Genomic DNA, 16,408 nt, shown 5'->3' on the forward strand with positions numbered 1-16,408 from the left:
AGCAGGACTGATGTCCCTGTTATATGTAGGAACCAAATGGCTAAGGTGACTTGCTCAAGCCGTAAACCTAGCAAATATCTGAGCAGGTATTTTTTTAAGAAGATGTTTTTTTAAAAGAAGTTCTTTTTTCCTTTTTTTCCCACCAAACTACACTGCTTCATACTTACAACATCACCTTACACAGACCACACTGTATACTTACTTGCATTCCTCAAAACTGAAGGGACAAACACTGTAATGACAGAACAAAGAGTGAGCACTTAAATATTTATTACATCATAGCTTAATATTGTTATAAAAAATGTATAAGACAAAATTAACAGACTATTGAGGAGGAAATATTCTAACAGTATTTATTTTTCATAGAGCTGCTTTAGAATTCTAAGACTTTAAACATAAAATGGAGATATTACATAAAGGGTCACATAAAAATTCAAGTATTAGCACAACTTCAATTACAATCTTAGAGTGAAAAAATAAAACATGTTTTAAGGGTTGCAAAAAAAGTCTTCTTTCCAACATGGTTGTGAAATGTAACACTCGGGTTAATTAAATATGAAGTCTAGTAATGTCTTTTATAACATGAACAGATGGCCAATTTCCAATTAATTAGAAAAATAATCATAATTATCATCAAAACTATAATAAACACAATTCAGTCTTGCTTTGCCATTCAGAATCTTGTAATACTATAAAGGTCAGTTACCAGGATTTTTATCATTAACAGATCGCTAAATAATCCAGATTCAATCATCATTTTTCTGCTGCCCAGCTAAACCAACAGTTAATGATGGTATTCTTCCTGCTCCCACAGCTAAACTATTCTTTTTTCCTATCTTCCCTCCCCATTCTCTCTATTGTAACTAGCTTTGTTCTACTCTTACCACCACCCCTTTGCCTCACACCTATATGATGATTTCATTCTGTGATGTTTCTAAGGGCCCCTCTCTTAGTGCTACTGCGAGACTGATTATTCTTAAACATGTATTTTATACAGTCCAGAACCTTCAAAAGCTTCCAACTGTCTAGCACATTATGTTTAAATTTAGCCTCATTTTCAAAGTGTCATAATCTAACCCAGTTTACCTTTCCAATTTATTGTTCATTACTCCCCCAATAAGCACCTATGAAGCAGTCATCCAAATCTGTGTCTCAATTTAACACAAACACACAGTGCTTATTCTTACCTCTTCCTTCATGGAACTTACTACAACTAAAATAATCATTCTTCTTCATCATCATAATCATCATAATCATTATCACTATCATCAACAGCAAATGTGCATATTACTTAACACACACCAGGCAATGTCATTAGTGCATTATACTTTTTATATAATCCTCACAATAACCTTGTGAAATAGATACTATTATAATCATCCTCATTTTACAGAAGGTCTAAAGCAGTCAAGTAACTCATGCAAGATCACGAAGGTAGTAAATTGTAGAGTTAGAATTCAAACCAGCAGTTTCGTTCCAAATTTTACACTCAACCACTATCTATATACCTCTGTCAGTAACATAATTAGCTATTAATTATTTCACATATGCTAATCTTATCTATTTAATTATAAAACTTATTTATAAGAATTTTATTTCTTCAAGGGGTTTCTTAATATGAGATATACAGTTAGCCCACAACAAATGTTTCTAAGGGAGACCATTTTATTCAAAGAATAAATGCAAAGATCCAAGAATTATGATTAGTCAAAATGTATAGAACTACATCTTCTGTCACCAACAAAGTTCTCTGAATCAGAACTTGTCTGTGACAAGAGCGCTGAGAGGATGGAAACTGGAGCATGGGCTGGGCAGTAGATACTTAGGGGATTTCTACATTGGAGAGGCTGCAGGACAGCTTTCTGCTTGTATAAAAGACCAGAGATTCAGAAAACTTGCTTTGAAGCTATAGTTGCCAAACAAGGATACTTACTGAGATTGTAGGTTGTAAACCAATAAAAAGAGCAACACTTCCTAAATATGCTCTTACTTATTCTCTGCATAAGATTGGGAAAACATAAATAACCCATATTAGTTAAATTATTGTTAATTTATTAAGTATGGGGGAGGGTGGACAGCACCCCACTAACCCCTCAAAACTTTATAGTGACTGATCATGCTGATGAACTGAAGCATACAACTTTTGGAAATAAAAGAGAAAATTCTCATGCACAGATATACATATATAAAATGCATGCACATAAAGAAACTTGAGTAGAACTTTTTTTTTTCTAATAGGTCAACAGGCCAGGCTTCTATACTCTCAAGAAGATTAGACTCATTCTTCAAGGTCCAGCTCAAATGTGAACCCATCTGTGAGGTTTTCTTTTGCATGATTAATCACTGCTTCTTCTGTATTCTAACAGCATTTTATAAATAACTCTATTGGATTACATGGTATAAAAACTACTACTTAGAAAATGTGCAGATCTTGACTTCTAGACTGCTACCAACTCAAATGTGCATCAACAAATGAACAGATAAACCAATTTGATATAACCATGCAATTAGTACAACTCAGCAATGAAAAGGAACTAATTATTAATTTGTAAAACAGCATGGATAATTCTCAAAAGCATTAAGCTAAAGAAACCAGACACAAAAGAATACATACTGGTGCCAAGAACTGTGAAGGATCTGAGATTTTATTCAATGTGTAAACTTGTAAGTTTCATTCACGGAGGCAGAAGACACAAGACTCCTGGGTCACAGACAAAGGACTTTGTTACTCACAGCAGTAGGATTAGCTAGAGGGCCACACCTGCCCAAACAGTGGGTTATGTTACAGGAGAGGAACCTGGGAGCTTCAGGAGCCTGAATCCATTATAATGGGCAGTAAGCCCGCCTGACTTTACCCCAAACGGACACATTATTTCTAATGCACTGAACAATAGCAAACTTCCTCTTTTCTCAGAAGAAGACATTATCTCTAGCTTCCAAGGTTGTTCACTATACAAACACCTTTGGAAAAAACAGTCAGTACCTCTGCTCACAAAAGACATGCAGAATCATGAAAGACTTATGGAAAAATATTTCCTAGTCATTATATGTGTTCATTCATATAACATTTCTGGAATAGACAAAACTAGTTTATGGTGGGGAAAAAAATCGGAACAGTCATTGTTTGGAGCCAGAGGTGACTATAAAGGATCACAAGGGAAATTTCTAGGGTGAAGGTAATATTATATATCTTATATGGGGTAATGGTTACAAGAGTAATATATATATTTGTCAAACTCATCAAACTACACATAAAAGTATATGTAAATTATATCTAAATTATGTATGTACAGATTGGGCATGTAAATTATATCCAAATAAAGATGATGTAAAAAAATTTGCTGATCATAACTTTTAGACTGCTATCATCTCAAGGGCAAGGACTGTGTCTTATTCATCTATCTTATGATTACTGAGACGAAGTTAGCCAACTGAATATTCTTAGTAAGTTCTCATACAGACTGGTGGCACTGAATTACTAATAATGTTTAAAATGGGCCTTTAAGTATTCTACCTTGTCCTATGTTGATTTGAAATGCCATTACATTAGACTTTTTAAAGTTATTTGATTGTGTTCATTTATAAATATTAATACATGTGAATATCAGTGAGACATTAAAAATTTGTATTTTAAAAAATAAAACCTGTAAATACTAAATTATTTTGATGCAGGTTAGTTTTAATAATGGGATGATTTGCTTAAAAAGATGAAAATGTTTGTTAATCATAATTAGGTTATTTCCATATCATAAATGTAGTTGACTAACTCCTTTAGAAACACAGTACTTTTCAAATAAATCTTCAGAACTATGACAGTAGAAATATATTTGAAATTTGAAAGTTGCAAAGATTTTTTTCTGATTGCCCTTTCAACTTAACCAATTTAAATTTAGTGGAAATACCTGCTGTCTACTAGGTGGTAACTTAGGCTAGCAAAACCTAAGAAACAAAAGTTACAGCCTTAGTTTCCATTTATAACATAATTCTCAAATCTCTTCCTCTCAATATATACTTTGGTGTGACTTTTATAATTTATTTTATAAATGATGACTATTTATTTTTTCAAAGAATATATTAATGTGAATTAAATAATTCCCTTAACTTATATTATTCTTTGAAAGCATTAAGACAGTGGATCTAAATAAAATGGTTTGCCATCTTAGCATATATTAAATTGTAAGTTAAAAAATTTGTCTTACTCTTATGTTTTATCATGTTATCTTTCATTTTTTCTAATTAAATATTGTAGCAAAGCATAGTAGGTGATGCCAAGAGTTAATCACAATTCTAAAGAAAATTTTCTGCAATTGTAGATGCCTACAGGTAAACATGGGCAAAAGAAGAGTTTTAAAACTCAAATAAGCAAAACTTTTTCTAGATACCAAAATCCAGCTTACCCTAGAGAATACATTCAAAATTTGGCAGGAAAAACATTATTTTTCCCTATAGGAATCTCTTGGCTCTATACGGATTTTTATACTTGAATTGTTTTTTGTCCACATTCTTTCAAACTAAAGTCCTATATTTTCATTGCTCAAAATAGACACTTTCTGCCCTGGACTAGAGTCAATAGTCAAAAGAGGAAAATAAAGAATGTTAAAGTATGAATGGCTGAGCATGGGAGGGGAGACCTTGCATCAATAATCGATGTGTGTTTCTTTAATTGTGTCTTAAGCCCGATCCTTATCTTACCAACCAGAGGGAAAACTTCTCAAGGTCAAGGATTTGAGAAGTTTTATATTCTCATGTTTTGTAATCATGTGTTTTGTAATCTCATGCATAGCCCAGAATCGAACGTGAAGTGGGTACTCAATACTGCTTGTCCATTGATTGAAATGCAAATGATAGAGAGACTATTTTTTAAAAAAGGTAGTTATATAGAGTATCTAAGATAGTAAAGATAATTTTCCTTCTCTAGATTAATTTTTCCTTGAATAAATTGGAAACAAATAAGGCTCTTTCCCAAAAAATGTGCTTGGGATATCATGGCTTCCCATATTGCATATAGTAGGAATGCAGTAAATTCTTATGGCTTTGAATATTAATTTTTGATATAAAATTACCTAGGACCTGAAATGCTCATAATATATATATATATATTTTTTTTACTGGAAACATAAATAGTCACACATATTTTTTAAGTGAGTATGTATTTTTTGTCACAAAAAGGCACTATCCTTCAAATCACATCAGCCAAGTTAACACATTAATGGTAATTTTTCATTGACAGTTTTATGAAAAAGGAATTCTTCCTCACTCTTTCTCATCTTTCTTCAAGATCTTTAGTTAATTTAAGTTCACAAGATGTATCCAAAATCCCCTATTACAAAGAAATATTGTTTGTCATAATTATGACCATTTATTTATTTGGCAAAACAGCTATAAATTTTGGAATCTGAACACTAAATCTCCTTTGTGATCAAAAGCCCCCATACATTTTGTTTACCAGTTAAAGCACCAAATCAGCAATCTATTACAATTAGGTAGATATTTTGATCAGAGTTTCAATGAGTAATAAAAAAGGTATTTGGAATAGATTTGAAAACAAAACATAAGGGACCATTCATGATATGAGTGGTAAAGATAGTACATTTTAATCACTATACAGTATATTTTCAGTGATATGTAATTATATCTAAAGAAAAAAGTACAATAATATATTTCCATCTATATCTGATATGTGTGTATGGCCCGACTCTTATGTTGAGGATGCTAAACAATAATACAATGTAGCATATTATCTGATGTATCTTCATGTCCTAAACTAGGGATATAGTATAGGGATCCTATATTAAAGATGGAAATATTGAAATCTCACCCATCTAGAGGTGATACTCCTGGGCACGTCAGCCATCAGGACATGGAAACTACACCCCCCAATAAGTCACAGGTCACCTGGAAAGAAAATAACATTTGGGTGATGGAGTGATCCTTGAGTCTTTATCCGAAGAACTGAAGGCTTCCTCAGGGAAGCATTTGCTGATCTCTCTGATAAAGTTTTAAGTGTTTATAGGACCATATGCCTCTCCTCTGTGGCAGTTGCCACAAGCTTAATTTTATATTTTCCTGTGTGGTTCTCTCATTAATGTCTATTCACCTGAGTAGACCCTATGTTCTCTGAGAATACTATGTCCTTTTTGTGTGGGGACAGGATCATAATTGTATCACTTCAATGGAAAGAGTGCCTAGCACATGAGTCAATAAATATTGTCAAATTTGTTGAATGAATTAAACACAGATGAACATTGAACACTAGAGATGTAACCTAAGTCAGGGTATATCTGTTACAATTAATGTCAAGAGAAACAAGGGATCACCAACTGGGAAGACTAAAAATAGAGCCCTTTATGTTTTCAATATTCAAGAGGTGAGCAATGGGAGAATGTATGGAAGAGATGGCTAAGGAACTGCCAGAACAGTCAGCATTTAGGACAGGGGTATGAAGGAAGTCAAAGAGGAAAGAACTGTAAGAACGAATGATGTACAGAGAGAAGCATCAAGGCTAAGTAGGTGGGAAACTGAAGAAGGGCCACCAAGTTTGGGGATTGGAGATGACTAGAGAGTTTAAGCAGAAAGAGTTTCAGAGTGATAGAAATGGAATTAAAATGGAAACGGGAAAAAAATGGAGGTTGTGAGTATGGACTAGCAAGTTTACTTTTCCAAGAAAATCAATAGTGAAGAAAATAGAGAAATAAAGCCATAATTTAGGGATGCAGGTCTTTTAAACTTCATGAGGGACTAAGAGACATATTCATAGACACACACACATACATCAAACTGCATCATAGAAGTTTTGAGTAAACTCTATCTTAGTCTTTTGTGGGATGGGGTGGGGAGAAGAGAGTTTATGAAGAATTTAATGGGAATTAGGAAGGGCTAGGTGATTCAGATGTGACAACATTCTGCTTTGGAACTGGTTATTCTCCATAACCAAATCACATCCCTTCTTGTAAGTTTTATGGATTCCTTTGTTTTAGTCATCACTAGGATTGTCAATGAGGTAATGTGGAGACTCATTTCTGCCTTAAATCTCCTGAGCCCTTCCTAACCTGCATTCAATTTGTGTGCTACCAATCACATGGGAATTGCCAATTTCTACATTGTTACGTATTTACCATATAGCTGACTCCCTCGTTTCAATTAGTAGTGTTATATTTATTGAATTGAATTGAATGCATGCTTTTCATACATAAGTTGGATACTTTGTGTTTGACTTGCAATAGTGAGGAATAATTCTGAATATAATGGCCATTTTTTCTTCAGCCTTTTATTTTTAACTTTTTACCATTTAACAAAAAGGTGCAATTTATTTACCATCTATTAAAAAGTATGAAATGAATGAAGCTATACAAATAATGCATTTTTGTGCTTCTAAACATCAATGGAAAATCTATTAGCTAAATTTGAGGCATTTTTTAATTATATTTTGCAACTGAGCTCTAGGAAATAACACACTTGGACTTTGAGTTGGAATGTGTGTGTTCTACAAACTTCAACTCCTTGTCTTGGGAGACATTCAGACCCACTTAATTAAATACACAGCTTTAGGGAAGTTATTGTCTTTAACTTGTAAACACAGCCAGAAGCAGCCCAGCAGATCTTGGCTAAATGTGATTTGAACTGGAGGGAGAACAATCATGATCCCCTTGTTCAGTCACTTTTATCTACTGCCCTGAGGTCACTACTAGTGCCGTTGATTAGGTTGGAAAAGTAGGGAAGTCAAAAGGTATGATCCCACTGATGTCACATATGTCTGATTGGCAACTGGAGGCTTTGTACAAATAACCTTATGCATAACTAAGCATTAACATAATATGGGGACTAGCTACTACGCTCTCTATTTCACGTAGCTGATCCTGTGTTTTCAGAAGTCACTAATTTTTCCTTACCATCCTTCTTTGAACCCTCACATATTTCCATCTCACTTAATCTTCTCCAACTGCCTTCTCTCCCAATAAACAGACCAATACATTCTACCTGTAACCAGGCAAATCTGTCAACACACTGGCCCCTTTTGTTGTCCCCAACTATTATGCATCCTTTTGTTGGAGGATGTGACAAGAGAGCAGACCTTCGTGGTCTGACAGAGCCCAGCCCAACCACTTCCTAGTGCTGAAAACCTAAGGCAGTTATTGACAATAACCAATTAACAACTTAAAGACTGATATTAATTATTCATAACTTAAGGAAGTTATTTACAAAAACCAAACTTGCTGATTATTGTGTGATTTGCATAAAACTGGGTGTATCCAGAGCCGAATGAAGAGAAGGCAGCCAATAATACTTTCTTCTTTTCCCTGGTGTCTTTTTCAAGTTACCCCAAATTTACCTTTCCTTACTGATTAGGCTTTTCATTTCTATGTCTAATTCTTATATCTAATATATAAGACGTATATATATATGTATACACACACACATAGCTGCTATAACCTCCGTGCTAGTGTTGGCTGCTTCACAGGCTTCCCTAGACTAGTTCTGTTCACCTCAGATCATTCCACTCATTTATTCCCTTATCCAGGATTTGCAGACTTCTCATTCTCGAATTATTGAGCTCTCATGTGCATGTTGAGCAGGCTCATTGCTGTATAGGTAAAAGCATCTCAACTAAGGTTATAATGTCCTATATGTCCTCTGTATCCTGGGAAGAGAACAACTTAACATAAGCTAGTTATTTAGTTAAAATCTTTCTCAGATTTTTAAATTAGTGATTATCATAATATATTTAGAATATTAAATGGGATTTTATTGCATTTGAGTGTACACTGATTTTATAGTTACAGTAATATTTATAATCACATAATAATCATATCCACAAAAAAACACAAAATTTGCTAACATCTTAATATTTGGCATTTGACAGCTGAAACAGTGTTTGAGAGGTGTATTTCAGATTATATAAATAGCACCCTAGAATCCAAAGGTATATTCTACCCCCACTCATGAGGCAGGATACCCCTTTTTCTATGCAGTAAATCATGAAGAATAGTTTAGCCTATAAAGCTGATTAAGTGCTAAAAACTACATTCTCAAAGGTGTGGAACAGCAGAGAGTTCATTTTAGAGAATATTTTCATTCAGACTTTGATTGCTGAATGCATATCAAATAAAATAGACAATTAAACAAAGCAACTTGACTGACAGAATAATATAAATTTTAGGTCGAAAGTAAAAATAATTAAAAGGAAAATGTAGGAAAAACATTGAATACATTTCACTAAAGTACACTTACCTAGCTATAAAACTAGAATATTTATGGGCAAAATTAACAATAAAAACAATAACAACAAAAGGATAAAAATGACGTCCCCTTCCTCAAGATGAGAATTAATATGGAGGTTTATTGATTCATAGGAAACATTTCATTTGAGAATTAATACTATAATCCCACTCACAAACATATCTAGTAGCTACTTTTTTTAACTCTCTGCTAAATACTCTTGCTATATGTTTTATCTCTGACTGTTAGAACACTTTTTAGGCTTTTATAAGCTCTCACATGTAGAAAGCAAAACACAAAACCATGACCTTGAAGGTGATTTTGTTCCAGGTGTCACCCCATGGTCTAGCAGAGAGTTTTCCTCTCCCAAGTCAACACCTTTTGTTGACAGAACTGGCTTTTGTCTATTGAGAGCTGCCACTGATCAGTGACTAGAACGAACTCAGGAACTCAGAAGTTTTCCATCACCGACAGAAAGCCGTGGACAATATAAAAATAGCATTATATACTAAGGATTTGTTGAGACTTCCTAGCAGTGACAGAATTAGAGTGGTCATAGCACAAAGTTTTTTTTTCATGCAGCAAGATCATGAAATGGCAGACATTCATGGAAAATAATATGCAACTAGGAATAACTGTTGTCAGATCTAACTGATATTCAAATGTTTATGGTGTGTTCACAGTATTTGTAGTTTCTCCTTTCAAAGACCACAAAACATTATATTTAGTGTTAAGGTCTTTCATGGCAAAACTAAATTCTGCAGGATCAAACTGTAGATAAAGATGTTTTTATAATTCCAAATGTATTCTCCAATTGAACCATATATTCTCTATTGGAAGAAAATTACATAGACTGGCATGATTATGGATACAAATAGAGATAATGTTTCAAAAATTAATTATCCAATCCTCAGTATAAGTATTTGAGTTAATTATCCTCCATTTGTCAATTATTCTCCACAGCCCTCATTCCTGTAGGATCATTCTGTTTTTCTCTGTCTTGATAAGGAATTCTTTCCTTAAAATCTCTTCATTCACCCATATAGGGTGAATTTTATTTTCCGACAAGGACCCTAAGTGAAACACTATCACTCACAAAAAGACAAAATAGGAACCAATGAAATGTGTTACTACATACTTCTAAATTTTTAAATCCCAATTCATTTCACATTATGACTTTAATATTGATTCCTGAAAACAATGGTATCCATCATCTCCATTATCACTTATGTGGCCAAGTTGCTACTATAACTTGATAAAAGTTTGTGCTTTGCAATTTTATTATATATCCAAATGGGACTTAGGACTCTACAGTTAATAGACGCTCATTACAAAGAGAATCATAGAAAATGGTCACTGATTCAGCATGATGTGGAAAGGAGATGGATTTTTGAAATAAGAAGGCTGCAGATGAAGCTAGTTCATACAACTCAGTTTACAAGCTTCACTTGCTAAATGGAGGAAATAAAAACTCATTTTGTAGGACTCCTGTGAGAACAAAAACAACAAATATGAGTACTTAATGAAAGAGCAAAGTACTATACTCAGCAAAGGTATTTATCTTATATTTAAAGCTAAGAGAGTTGAAATACCTACATTAAGGATTTAATAAAACATAAGTTGCAAGGCCAGTAATAAAACACTAGGTATTGAGATGCTTCTCCTTTCCTACAATGATCAGCCTAAAATCAAAATGGTTTAGAGAAGCTGCAAATTAGTTAGACCTGGAAGGTCACTTATGAAGTATGTAGAAATTCATTCCTCATCCCTCCAACACACCCACTCAATGTCAAAGTCCTGTGCTTAAAGAACTTATGTTCTTCGATATCACTAATCTACTCATTCACTGAAAAAGTATTCATTGATAGTTTCCTATGCTCCAGATACTGTTCTAATTACTGGGGACAAAGCAGTGAACAAAATATACCATCAGTGTATCTTGCCAACAGTAATGTCATCTCCCAGAATTGGCTGTGCATTTCTTTCATTGAAATCTTCGTTTTATCTTCTTCTCTTGGTCCTATATTTTTTAACCTCTAGGTCTGGCCAGCTGCTGTACTCGTGGGCCTTGGTCAAAAAGTTGGTACACAAGATCCCATTGATTAATGCTTAACACATATACCCTAAGAAAGGAAAGATGGAATTTTACACAGAACGGGAAACTAATCACCCCGTCTGTGTAATTTGTGTTTCTAGAAAATTATAGAATACTACCAAACTGCATGAAACCTATTCTAAGAACCCCAAATACCTTGATTATGGAAAATAATCCCTGCACTTATGCAAATAAAAAACCTAAGGCCTAATATTCATTTACTCCTTATTTCCTTGGACAAAATTTGCTAAGTGCCAACTCTCTTAGAGTTGGCACTTAGCAAATTTAGAATGAATTTCCTAGAAATTCTTGAATAATTAAATACATAAAATAATACCATCCAAGAAGAGAATCCAGATTCACTGAATGATTTCTGACTCTATTCTTACACTAGAGAATGTTAAAGAATGTCAGATGTAATTTCTAATTACAGAGAGCTTACAATCTATTTGGGGGGTCAGATATTACATATAAAACAATTAATAAAGCCAGTATTAAATATATCAGTGTTATATTTCTCAATAAAGTGTTATTTGGGTATTTATTGGAAAATCACAATCCAGAAATGCATTCCAAGTACCTCTGTCCTGCAAAATGAGGGTGATAAAAATGTACAATAGGGAGAGCTGATGCACTGTGTTCCTGGAGACTTGCAAAGTAACAAGCCCTCTGGACTAGTAAAGGTGGTAAAGAAAATAGTCTTCTGAAAGTTAAATAACACAGTGAAACAACCCAGAGCAAATATCTACATAGGAGAAGTTCTCATAAGGTAGTACTAAACTGTGAAGGCAAAGAAACAGCTTATCATGATTCTCATCCATTTGGAAAATGCAGTATCCATTTGTTAGAACTTCACTGGCTTCATACCTAATGATTTTTTTCCCTATTTTTATACCCACTATACCCCTACTTTTTTGATAAAAATGAAAAGTAGCTCAGAAATATTCACCTGTTAAGTAGGCCTGGAGGATTACATGGCCCTTCTTTTTTCTTTTTCTTTTTCTTTTTTAATTAAGAAGCAGATCTCTTTTTTTTTTTTTTTTTTTTTTTTTTTTTTTTTCCTTGCGTTATGCGGGCCTCTCACTGTTGTGGCCTCTCCCATCTGCGGAGCACAGGCTCCGGACGCGCAGGCCCAGCGGCCATGGCTCACGGGCCCAGCCGCTCCGCGGCATGTGGGATCCTCCCGAAACGGGGCACGAACCCGCGTCTCCCGCATCGGCAGGCGGACTCTCAAGCACTGCGCCACCAGGGAAGCCCCAGATCTCTTTTTTAAGGGAACTGAAAAGTAATTCTTTCACCATAAATACACATGAGACTGAGGTCCATTTTTTCATACATTCAAGCATTCAACAAATATTAGTTGAATGCCACTTTAGTCCTTGGCATTGTTAATATAATATGAACAGATTTAAATTAACTAATTCTCAAAAGAGGCAAAATGAAGTGGAAACGTTTTTTTAATAGCACAACATTCATATGGCCAAATATAAAATTGAAGAAATTAGCTTTAGAGTCAACCAGATGGTTTTGCTTGGCAGAAACCTCCTAAATAGGATAACTAAAATATTAATAAGCCAGTAAAATGACTTGGAAGAAAATACTTTTAACATATTTGGGGAAACCTGAGAGATAAACTTGCCTGAAGAAGGTTAGTAAAAAACTGAAATTGCTGAGATGAACCCTGAGCAAATTGATATTCCAGCTGCATGACTCAGGAAAACTGCATCCTTTTAGTGTCTGTTAATCATTATTTAGAACAGTTGTTCTCAGGGGTGATCCCCACCCCAACTCTTCTGAAGACATTTGACAATGTTGGGAGGTATTTTTGGTTGTTGAAACTAGAGGAAAGGGGTTCTCCTGGTATCTAGTGAGTAAAGGCCAGGGATTCTGCTAAATGTCCCACAGTACACAAGTCAGCCCCAGCATAACAAAAAATTATCTGACCAAGAATGTCAATAATTCTGAGCTTGAGAAATGGTGATGAAAAGCCAAGGAAAGAATGATCCAAAAGATTTCAGGCCAATTGAACTTGAGTAAGTCCTCTGACAGGTTTCACCAGCATTTTACTCTCAATCAGCAATTACCTTACACTTAAAATCAGAAGATTAGATCAAGTCAAGTGTGTCTTTTCATAGTACAAAATTAAATAAAATTAGATTATAAAGAAACAAGTGCTTTATTTAATCAGACATATGAGCAGCATGCCACAGAATTATGCATCACAGTGTACTTGCCAAAATCTATAATTTGATTTAGGACTGGTGCATCTAGAACACTATAGCTCATGGTCTCTTCTTGGAAGTAAATTTGAGCTCCAATAGAATACTTGATGACAACAACAAAATCTTTTTATATTTATGTGCACATAACCTTTAAAATATCTGTACCCCTGATATACAACAATGACTATTACATGATATGTACAAAGGGATTTTGCCATCACTGACGATAACCAGCTGAAGAGTAGTCAAGGTGTTATTATGTATTTGACTCAGAAGACCAAGACTTGTCTCTATCTTTCATGGTGTTAAATAGACAAGTATCAATTGAATATCACTATAACTAGAATCAACTGAAATGAACAATTCTTTATTACTGCCTATGCAGAGAATGTGACATGAATACAATTCATGTCCAGTTACAACAATCTAGGACTCATGCATATGCAAAAGACATACAAGCAATATTCATGCTTGAATTTTGTTTAACAAACACATAGTACTAACAAGGCATTGTTATAAGAGCTTTGAAAATGTTAATTCATTTAATCTTCATGAAAATCCTATGAATTAGGTGCTATTATAATCCTGATATTTACAGATGACGAAAGAGATATAAAAAGGTTAATTCTCAAACCCATGTCATTAGAACCTAATTACACTTTGCCTACATTATTGTCACAACTGCCAACTGATCTTTTACCCCTCAATCTTTCTCCCTCCAATCCCTATTTTAAACTGATACCAGAGCCATTTTTCTGTAGCATATCTACTCATTAATTTTGCTGCTTAAAACTCTCCAAGTACTCCTGATATCTTCCTGGATTATTATGATTAAAAATAAGAAACAGTATTTTTAACACAGATAGCGCATACTTTTTTTCTTGCCTTCTGTGTATAAAGTCCTGCATTGATCACTTTACATGTAATATCTTGTTTACATGTAAACCCAGCTGTCATGATATGGAATACAGGGTATGCCACAATCTGACCCAAATCTACACCTTTTTTCATGCTTTTATTCCTTTGCATGGACTGGTTCCTTCTTTTAGCAACTTTCTCTCTCTTTTCTTTCTCGCACAGTTCTACTCTTCAGTTTCCCCAGAGCTAGGTAATCTGTTCTTTGTGTTCATAATGCACCTCACATACACACTGCTATTACAGCACTGACCATATCATATTGTAATCTATTGTTCATACACCTGTCTCTTTTATCAGTGTTTGAGAAACTCATTCCAGATTCGTTTATGTTCCTGGCACATAAGAGGTACTAAACAAACTTATTGAATATATGTCTCACGAAATCAGGGGAAGAAATGGGTGTTTGCTGTCAATGTTGAGCAGCAGAAAAATCCATATCCACTTCTTTGATCAAATCAAAAGATTTTGTGCATGAGGTAAAATTCCAGGAATCATTTAAAAGAAGAAAAAAAAATACTTGGCAGGTTTTTGAGAGAGTATTTCTGTTTTCAAAATGATGCTTGGGAAGCAATATGAGAATGAGTGCACCTAAAAAGCATTAAGTTGTCCTACTCGGACAAGAAGAGAACAAAGGTATGAAAGAAGAGATGAGTGAAACAGTTCAACACACTCAGGTAAAATTTTCCATAGGTAAAATAAAGGTCTCTGAGTGGATGAGGTTGGCAATAGGAGACATTCAGAAGAAGAGAGGCTTCCTCAAGTTAGAAGTGGCTTTGCCATATTTGAATGTTCATAACACTTTTATGGAAACATTATGGCTCAAAACTTTTAATTTTGCCTTTTTATTATTAATATGCACCTCCTACCATCCCAAATAAAAAATATGCCCTGTTCATCATAATACTCTGTACCCTAGTGCAACATTTGACACATAATGAATGCCCCAAATGGGTTTGCTAATTGCATAGAAATCACAAGTGAAGCTTATGAGGAGGTAGTGAAAATATGCTGGAGCTACACTGAATGGAAGAAATGCAAAATTATTTTGTATTCTAAATTATAATGAATTATTAATAAGAGACAGACTCAGAAAAGACAGCAATGTCCCCTGAAACTATTCCCACTTCAGCTTTCCCTAACATTTCTATCATACCTTTCTCTGGTGCTCTGAATGCCTATACACACTCCATTGATCTATCCCATGTCTCCTGAAAGAAGCAAATGTGAAGGATGTTGCTGACCCACAATAGACAAAGCAGAAGTGAACTTTAAATAAGATTCAAGAATAAAATTACTGCTTGAACTCCTAGGAAATAAGTTACATTACAAATGTACAGAGCATGTGTAATAATCCTAAAAGTAAAATATTAGTAAAACAGAATTGTTCCATAAGCATGAGTCTAAATAAATAAACTGAGTACTATTTATCTTTAAAGATGATAGGAAGATTTTTTTCCTTAATAATATATTCTATATAAGAAACTCATAAATGTTATTACTGACAGTTGTTCAACAGGAGTAATTAAAATGGTATTCACATTCAAAATTTCAGTAACTATCTAGAGCAACTTCCAGGGCTTCCCTGGTGGCACAGTCAGTGGTTGAGAGTCCGCCTGCCGATGCAGGGGACACGGGTTTGTGCCCCGGTCCGGGAAGATCCCACATGCCTCGGAGCGGCTGGGCCCGTGAGCCATGGCCGCTGAGCCTGCGCGTCGGGAGCCTGTGCTCCGCAACGGGAGAGGCCACAATGGGGAGGGGGCCACGTACCGCAAAAAAAAAAAAAAAAAAAAAAAAAAAAAAAAAGCAACTTCCAGTAGAATCCAGAAATCAGAAAGTAAGCTTGTTAAATAGCAATAATCAGCAAAAATCATCCCATGAGTGGTCCTCTCTTCAACAGGCAGGACCCCTGTGGTCTTCATTAACAGCTTCAAGGTAGCCCCCAAACTATTGGTATCCA

Source organism: Lipotes vexillifer, unplaced genomic scaffold (genome assembly GCF_000442215.2).
Source record: "Lipotes vexillifer unplaced genomic scaffold, Lipotes_vexillifer_v1.1 scaffold747, whole genome shotgun sequence".
Classification (NCBI taxonomy): domain Eukaryota; kingdom Metazoa; phylum Chordata; class Mammalia; order Artiodactyla; family Lipotidae; genus Lipotes; species Lipotes vexillifer.